Below are 8,470 nucleotides of genomic sequence, written 5' to 3'. Positions count from 1 at the left end.
GAGTATATTTCCCCACTAATTAATCAATTGCCAACTGATGGGGACAAAATAACTTGTAGTAGTATGTAGTGCAAGGGAAACAGGTGTATAGGTGCTGCAACCTTCCCACATATTTAGTGCAAGGGCCTGCCTAACTGCATACAAATTGAATTCTAATGCCGCGTACACACGATCAAACAATCCGGTGGAAAAGTCCGGCAAACTCAAGTCCGCCAAACAATCCCCCCGTGTGTAGCCTCCGGCATACTTTTTTGACCCGAAAGTACGGCGGACTTAGAATGCCGTGTTATGCCGCGTACACACGATCAAACAATCCGGAGGAAAAGTCCGGCAAACTCAAGTCCGCCAAACAATCCCCCCGTGTGTAGCCTCCGGCATACTTTTTTGACCCGAAAGTACGGCGGACTTAGAATGCCGTGTTGCACTCCAATCTTCCCGGCGGACTCGCATTTCAGCGGACAATCCGGCCGTGTGTATGCCAGTCCGCCGTACTTTTGAAATGAGCGGACTTTTCCCGCCCGGAGAAAAGTCCGCTCATTTCGAGCGGGTCTCCAGGTAGGCGGGGCCCGCGAAGGAGACGTCGCTGGCCCCGCCGCCTGGTATGGACTTAAAGGGGAACCTCAACGCCGAAAAAAATCGGTGTGGGGGTCCCCCCCAAGTCCACAACAGACCCTTGTCCGAGCACGCTACCCGGCCGGCCAGGAAAGGGGGGGCGAGCGATGACAAGGGCCTCTTCCCGACAACCATGGCCGTTGGTTGTCGGGGTCTGCGGGCAGGGGGCTTATCGGAATCCGGGAGCCCCCTTTAATAAGGGGGCCCCCGGATACCGGCCCCCCACCCTATGTGAATGAGTATGGGGTACAATGTACCCCTACCCATTCACCTGTAAAATAAAAGTACAAAAAAAACACAACACACGAGATAAAATACTTTATTGCACAGCTCCGGGGGTCTTCCGTCTTCGGGGGTCTTCTCGCCGGACTCCTCCGCTATCTTCTTGTAGCTCTTTTGCTAGCGGAGGAGTCCAGCTTTCTTCCTCACCGCCGGCCTCTTCTTTCCGACTTTGGGGGTCTTGTCCCCCTCTTCGGTTCTTCTGCCGGGCCACCGCGCTTTCTTATAGCTCTTTTACAGGCGGTGGCCCGGTCTTCTGTCGTCGCCGCCGCCGCCTTCCGTTCTTCTTCTTCTTCTTCTTCTTCTTCTTCTTCTCCTGGAGATGTTGACTTGACGATCTCTCCGGCCGCAATGCCAGGGACGCGCTGCGCTGCCACTTATATAGGGACAAGGGGCGGTGTCACATGGGTTTATGTCACATGGGTTGGTGTCACATGGTGACCCCGCCCCCTTACGATGTCACAGTCCCGGAGGATGCTGGGACTGTCGCCATGTGACATCAACCCATGTGACCAACCCATGTGACATAAACCCATGTGACACCGCCCCTTGTCCCTATATAAGTGGCAGCGCAGCGCGTCCCTGGCATTGCAGCCGGAGAGATCGTCGAGTCAACATCTCCTGGAGAAGAAGAAGAAGAAGAACGGAAGGTGGCGGCGGCGACAGAAGACCGGGCCACCACTTGTAAAAGAGCTATAAGAAGGCGTGGTGGCCCGGCAGAAGAACCGAAGAGGGGGACAAGACCCCCGAAGTCGTTAGAAGAGGCCGTCGGCGAGGAAGAAAGCCGGACTCCTTCGCTAGCAAAAGAGCTACAAGAAGATAGCGGAGGAGTCTGGCGAGAAGACCCCCGAAGACGGAAGACCCCCGGAGCTGTGCAATAAAGTATTTTATCTCGTGTGTTGTGTTTTTTTTTGTACTTTATTTTACAGGTGAATGGGTAGGGGTACATTGTACCCCATACTCATTCACATAGGGTGGGGGGCGGTATCCGGGGGCCCCCTTATTAAAGGGGGCTCCCGGATTCCGATAAGCCCCCCGCCCGCAGACCCCGACAACCAACGGTCAGGGTTGTCGGGAAAAGGCCATTGTCCTCATCAACATGGGGACAAGGTGCTTTGGGGTGCACCCCCCATGTTGAGGGCACGCGGCCTGGTACGGCTCAGGAGGGGGGGGGGGCACTCGCTCGCCCCCCCTTTCCTGGCCGGCCAAGTAGCGTGCTCGGACAAGGGTGTCTTTTGTGGACTTGAGGGGGACCCCCACGCCGATTTTTTTTCGGCGTTGGGGTTCCCCTTTAAGTCCATACCAGGCGGCGGGGCCAGTGACGTCTCCTTCGCGGGCCCCGCCTACCTGGAGACGCGCTCGAAATGAGCGGACTTTCCTCTGCGTGTGTGGGCGAGTCCGTTCATTTCAAAAGTAGGGCGGATAGTACGGCGGACTTAGTACGCCGTATTAGTCCGCTCAAAAAGTGCCGTGTGTGGGCAAGTAGCCCGTTCGGAAAGTCCGACGGACAGTCTGGCGGGAAGTCCGCCAGACTAAGTACGTCGGACATACCGCTACGTGTGTACGCGGCTTTAGATGTCACCTCATAGTATATAGTTTTGGTAAATCTAAAGGAAAGAAGATTGTATAATGCATGGCCAGCCTTAGGTAACAATTGCAAGTCTTGTCCCTCCCCCCAGTGTGTGAGTAGAAAATATGAGGATAAGCAGCAGAGCTCATCTCTCTGCTCTTTCTATCAGCATGTCCCTTGTTAGCACCTGAGTACTGCTGCACATGAACTCACTGGCTGCCATTGCTTATTCTCCCTTTCTCAGTCTGAGCTCTGTTGTACAGGGGGTTGCAATAGGCTGATACCAGGTCAGATTACAATACTGTACTGTTTGCATTTAAAAAAATGCAGCTAATAATGTATTAATTAATGCAGAAATGTATTAATGTGTGTCTGTTATATCTGTCAACAGTTCAGCTTTCACTTCTTTAACTGAAGCTCCTTCCAGTTGTTTTTGGTTTACCACTTGCTGACTAGGGATGAGCTTCGTGTTCCAGTCGAACGTACGTTCGACTCGAACATTGGCTGTTCGTCCGTTCGGCGAAATCCGAACTCTTGGCCCGTTCGCGTCAAAATTCGTGTGGCGCGCACGGCCCACAATGCACTGCGATGGCGCAGTGCATTGCTGGCTCATGATTGGCCAAGCATGCACTGTGACCCCGCATGCTTGGCCAATCGCAGCGCCAGCAGCGAGGAGAGCCATGATTGGCCACAGGCATCCTGCCTGTGGCCAATCATAGCTCAGGCTGTGTAGTGCACGCCCCACACTATATAAGGCCGCCTTTGAGGCGGCCTCGTGTAGTGTGTTGGCATCTGAAGCAGTGGGTGTTCTGTGTACCTTCAACACAGTACACACCGATCGTTTTTGGCTGATTTCCTATCTTGCTGTTGTGTAGTGGTTATTGTCTGTGCCCTGACCGCAGTATACACCACTATATTCACCTCACCTATATAGCTAGTGATCTATCTTTAATAATAGAGCTTGCAGTCAGTAGTGTTAGGAGATAGTGCGTGCTGTCTGCGTGCTCTGTACCCAGTACATACCGCTATAATCCACCTACATAGCTGTTCTCTATTTGAGCCCAATTGCCATCTGCAGGAGTTATTGGAAGTTGTGTGTGCCTCCAGCACAGCACAGTATACATCTGTATATACCCCTTTATCTCTGCTGTTTTCTGGTTATTGTCTGCGTGCCCTGACCGCAGTATACACCGTGATATTCACCTCACCTATATAGCTAGTGATCCATCTTTAATAATAGAGCTTGCAGTCAGTAGTGTTAGGAGATAGTGCGTGCTGTTTGCGTGCTCTGTACCCAGTACATACCGCTATAATCCACCTACATAGCTGTTCTCTATTTGAGCCCAATTGCCATCTGCAGGAGTTATTGGAAGTTGTGTGTGCCTCCAGCACAGCACAGTATACATCTGTATATACCCCTTTATCTCTGCTGTTTTCTGGTTATTGTCTGCGTGCCCTGACCGCAGTATACACCGTGATATTCACCTCACCTATATAGCTAGTGATCCATCTTTAATAATAGAGCTTGCAGTCAGTAGTGTTAGGAGATAGTGCGTGCTGTTTGCGTGCTCTGTACCCAGTACATACCGCTATAATCCACCTACATAGCTGTTCTCTATTTGAGCCCAATTGCCATCTGCAGGAGTTATTGGAAGTTGTGTGTGCCTCCAGCACAGCACAGTATACATCTGTATATACCCCTTTATCTCTGCTGTTCTATAAAAAAGGCATCTGCAGGAGTTAGTGGGTGTTGTGTGCCTCCAGCACAATATAAACTACCCAACTACTGTTTTACCCAACTCCCTTCAGGCCATTACCATGTCTGGAAGGCCAGCAAGGAGAGGCAGACAGGCGCGAGCCGATAAAAGAGGGCAAGCAGGCTCTGTGTCTAGAGACAACAGTGCTGGTCGTGGACGCGGTGCATTGTCATCAGCACGTGGCCATGGGACATGCTTGTCCTTCTTTTCTGCAGCTGGACATGTTGAACCGCAACATGCCAACGACTTGGTAGAGTGGATGACCAAGCCCTCTTCATCCTCCTCATCCTCTCTCACCCAGTCCCAGGGTAGTAGCAAAGCAGCTGCCAACGCATCGTCTTCCCTCCTCTCAATGTCATCATCAGTGACTCCTTCCCTAGACCCACCACGTCCTCCTGAGGAGTCTCCTGAACTCTTTGAGCACAGTGTTGGGTACATGCTCCAGGAGGATGCCCAGTGTTTGGTGGGCTCTGATGATGACACTCAGCTAGAGGAAGGCAGTAGCGTGAGCGCAGAGAGAGGGGATGCTCAAGAAGGACAGCAATCTGGCAGTCATGTTCCACAAGCTGCAGCATACTGCCAGGTTTGCTACAGCGATGAAGAGGGAGGGGATGATGAGGGCGCTGACTCCACGTGGGTGCCTGGAAGGAGGGAGGAGGAGGAGGAGGAGGAGGAGGAGGCACATGTCCAACGAGGCAGGATGCCCTCCGGGGGCCAGCTTAGGGGCAGCACACCGACTGAATCACACCGCAGAGCTCCGCCTGCGCAGAGCGCTTCCTCTGCGCGTTATTCTAAAAGTTCTTTGGTGTGGGCCTTTTTTGAGACGAGTGCATCAGATCGCACCGCTGCTATTTGCAACATATGTCTCAAGCGTATCTCACGTGGCCAAAACATCAGCCGCTTGGGCACCACATGCTTGACCAGACATATGTTGACCTGCCATGCAGCTCGTTGGCAAGCGTACCTCAAAGACCCACACCAAAGAACAAAGCGGACCTCTCCTTGCTCCTCATCAGCTGGCATCTCCAACCCCACTAGACCTTCAGTCCTCTCTGAAACCTGCTCTGAGAGGAATGAAGGTGTAGAATTAGGTGTGTCACAGCCAAGTGCTTCCGGGAACTCTGCTAGTGGTACACCCACGTCCGATTATAGCAGGCAAATGTCCCTGCCCCAGCTGCTGGACCGGCGGAAGAAGTTTACTCCCAGCCATCCACATGCCCAGCGGTTGAATGCTAGCTTGGCTAAATTGCTAGCACTTCAACTGCTGCCTTTTCAGTTGGTAGACTCGGCCCCCTTCCGTGAGTTTGTACAATGTGCGGTTCCTCAGTGGCAGGTCCCCAAACGCCACTTTTTCTCACGGAAGGCGATTCCGGCTCTCTACCGGCATGTGGAAGGCAATGTCCTTGCCTCGCTGGACAGGGCGGTCAGCAGTAAGGTGCATATTACCGCTGACTCATGGTCCAGCAGGCATGGACAGGGACGTTACCTGTCTTTCACGGCCCATTGGGTCACTCTTCTGGCTGCTGGGAAGGATGCAGGACAAGGTGCAGTAGTGTTGGAGGTTGTTCCGCCACCACGCCTCCAAAATGCTACTATTGGTTGTGACACACCTCTCTCCCCCACCCCCTCCTCTTCTTCTTCCTCCATGGCCTCTTCCAGTGCTCTGTCCTCAGAACCAGCGGTGCTCCGTAGGCATTCCAGGGGCTACGCAAGTACGCAGGCAAAACGATGCCATGCCGTGCTTGCGCTGGTTTGTTTGGGGGACAGGAGCCACACTGGGGCGGATGTTTTGTCAGCTCTGCAGGGGCAGGCCGAGAGGTGGTTGACGCCACGCCAGCTTAAGCCAGGAATGGTGGTTTGCGACAATGGCACCAACCTCCTCTCCGCCCTCCGACAGGGACAACTGACCCATGTGCCCTGTGTAGCTCACGTCCTTAACCTGGTGGTGCAGCGGTTCTTGGGCAGGTACCCCGGCTTACATGATGTCCTGAAGCAGGCCAGGAAAGTCTGTGTGCATTTCCGCCGATCATTTAATGCCTGTGCTCGGCTGGCTGAGCTCCAATAGGAGTTGAACCTGCCCAAGAACCGCCTTATATGTGACATGCCCACCAGATGGAACTCAACATTGGCCATGCTGCAGCGGCTGCACACGCAGCAGAGGGCCATCAATGAGTACCTGTGCGACTACGGCACCAGGACAGGGTCAGGGGAGCTTGGTTTTTTCTCACCACGCCAGTGGGGCATGATCAGGGATGCATGCACTGTCCTGTCACCGTTTGAGGAGGCCACAAGGATGGTGAGCAGTGACAGTGCATGCATCAGTGACACTGTACCTCTTGTCCACCTCTTGGAGCATACGCTGCGTGGAATAATGGACAGGGCACTTGAGGCAGAACAGAGGCAGGAAGAGGAGGACTTCCTTGCCTCTCAAGGCCCCCTTTATCCAGACAGTGTTCCTGCTGTGCCACCCATCACACAGGAAGAGGATGAGGAGGAGGAAGAGGAGGAGGAGGATGATTGTGTCAGCATGGAGGTGGAGGCTGGCACTCAGCATCAGCATCAGCAGCAGCAGCAGCAGTCTTATAGGGATGATTTACAGTCCCAAGAAACACGTGGACTTGTACGTGGCTGGGAGGAGGTAGCTGCGGATCATGTTGTCCTTAGTGACCCAGAGGACTCCGGACCGAATGCCTCAGCTAACCTACGCTGCATGGCCTCCCTGATCCTGCAAAGCCTGCGGAAGGATCCTCGTATTCTTCGGATCAAGGAGAGGGACCATTACTGGCTGGCCACTCTCCTTGATCCACGGTACAAGGGTAAGGTTGCCGACCTTATCTTGCCATCGCAGAGGGAGCAGAGGATGAGACATCTCCGGGAGGCCTTGCAGAAAGCTCTGTGCAACGCGTTCCCAGAGACTGGGAGGTTACAAACTCCTGGTCCTGGACAACGTGTTGCTGAGGCATCGGTCAGAAGGAGCGGTGGAGAAGATGGCCGTCTGACTGATGCTTTCAGACAATTTTTTAGTCCGCAGCCCCAAGGTATGATTGGTTCCAGCACCCATCGCCAGCGTCTAATTTACATGGTGCAGGAATACCTAGGGGCAAGGTCAGACTTGGACACCTTTCCCACCGAAAATCCTCTGGCTTACTGGGTCTTGAGGATGGATCACTGGCCAGAGCTTGCACAGTATGCAATTGAGCTACTGGCCTGTCCTGCATCCAGCGTTCTTTCGGAACGCACCTTCAGTGCTGCTGGTGGCTTTGTTACCGATCACAGGGTGCGCCTGTCCACCGAATCAGTTGATCGACTGACCTTCATCAAGATGAATCAGTCTTGGATCACCCACAGCTACCAAGCACCTGAAGCTGATGTAACCGAATAATTTATTTTGAAATACCACATCCCTTCAAGACTGCCTATGCTGATGCTGAGTGACTGTCCTGTTATGTTGATTGTCTATCCTCTTCCTCCTCCGCTTATATGTTGGAAGAACATTTTTGGTTCTGGGTGATGCCAGCAGCCCAATTTTTCTGCCCCTGTTTAACAGGGGCGTTTAATTACAATTTTTGATGCAATGCTTTGCAGCAGGGCTAATTCCTGCAATAAAACTAGAGTATATGGCAGAGGTTGCAGTGTGGTGGCACCAGCACCAGTGCCTAAGGCCCAATTTTTCTGCCCCTGTTTAACAGGGGCGTTTAAGTACAATTTTTGATGCAATGCTTTGCAGCAGGGCTAATTCCTGCAATAAAACTAGAGTATATGGCAGAGGTTGCAGTGTGGTGGCACCAGCACCAGTGCCTAAGGCCCAATTTTTCTGCCCCTGTTTTACAGGGGCGTTTAAGTACAATTTTTGATGCAATGCTTTGCAGCAGGGCTAATTCCAGCAAAAAAACTTGAAGACATATGTGTCGAAACGCGTCGGGCTAGCTGTTGGCACCCTACATTGCTTTTATTTTTACTTTTATTTCATTGCTTTGTGATCACTAAGTCATTAGTTATTTTTTTGACTTTTAAATAAATTACCTTTTTTACCGTCTGACCCGCACCATGTGGAGCTTTTTCTTTTTTTCTTCTTTTTTGGTTTAAAACCCCCAAATTCTTTTCCCCTCCATCTTGGGGTATTTGGAGTATCGGTGTGTGGTGGCCGTATCCGAGCTGGATTGCCAAACTGTCCTGAAGTCCTACCGGTGAGATTCATCATTGGCACACAGTCTTTTGGAGTTTCCTCACAAGTTTGACGGACCTTCCTCGA

Source organism: Lithobates pipiens, unplaced genomic scaffold (assembly GCF_037356315.1).
Source record: "Lithobates pipiens isolate NorthernLeopardFrog02 unplaced genomic scaffold, aLitPip1_a1.2 Scaffold_19, whole genome shotgun sequence".
Lineage (NCBI taxonomy): Eukaryota > Metazoa > Chordata > Amphibia > Anura > Ranidae > Lithobates > Lithobates pipiens.
The sequence above is the reverse complement of the archived record's forward strand: the minus strand, read 5'-3'. Positions refer to the sequence as shown.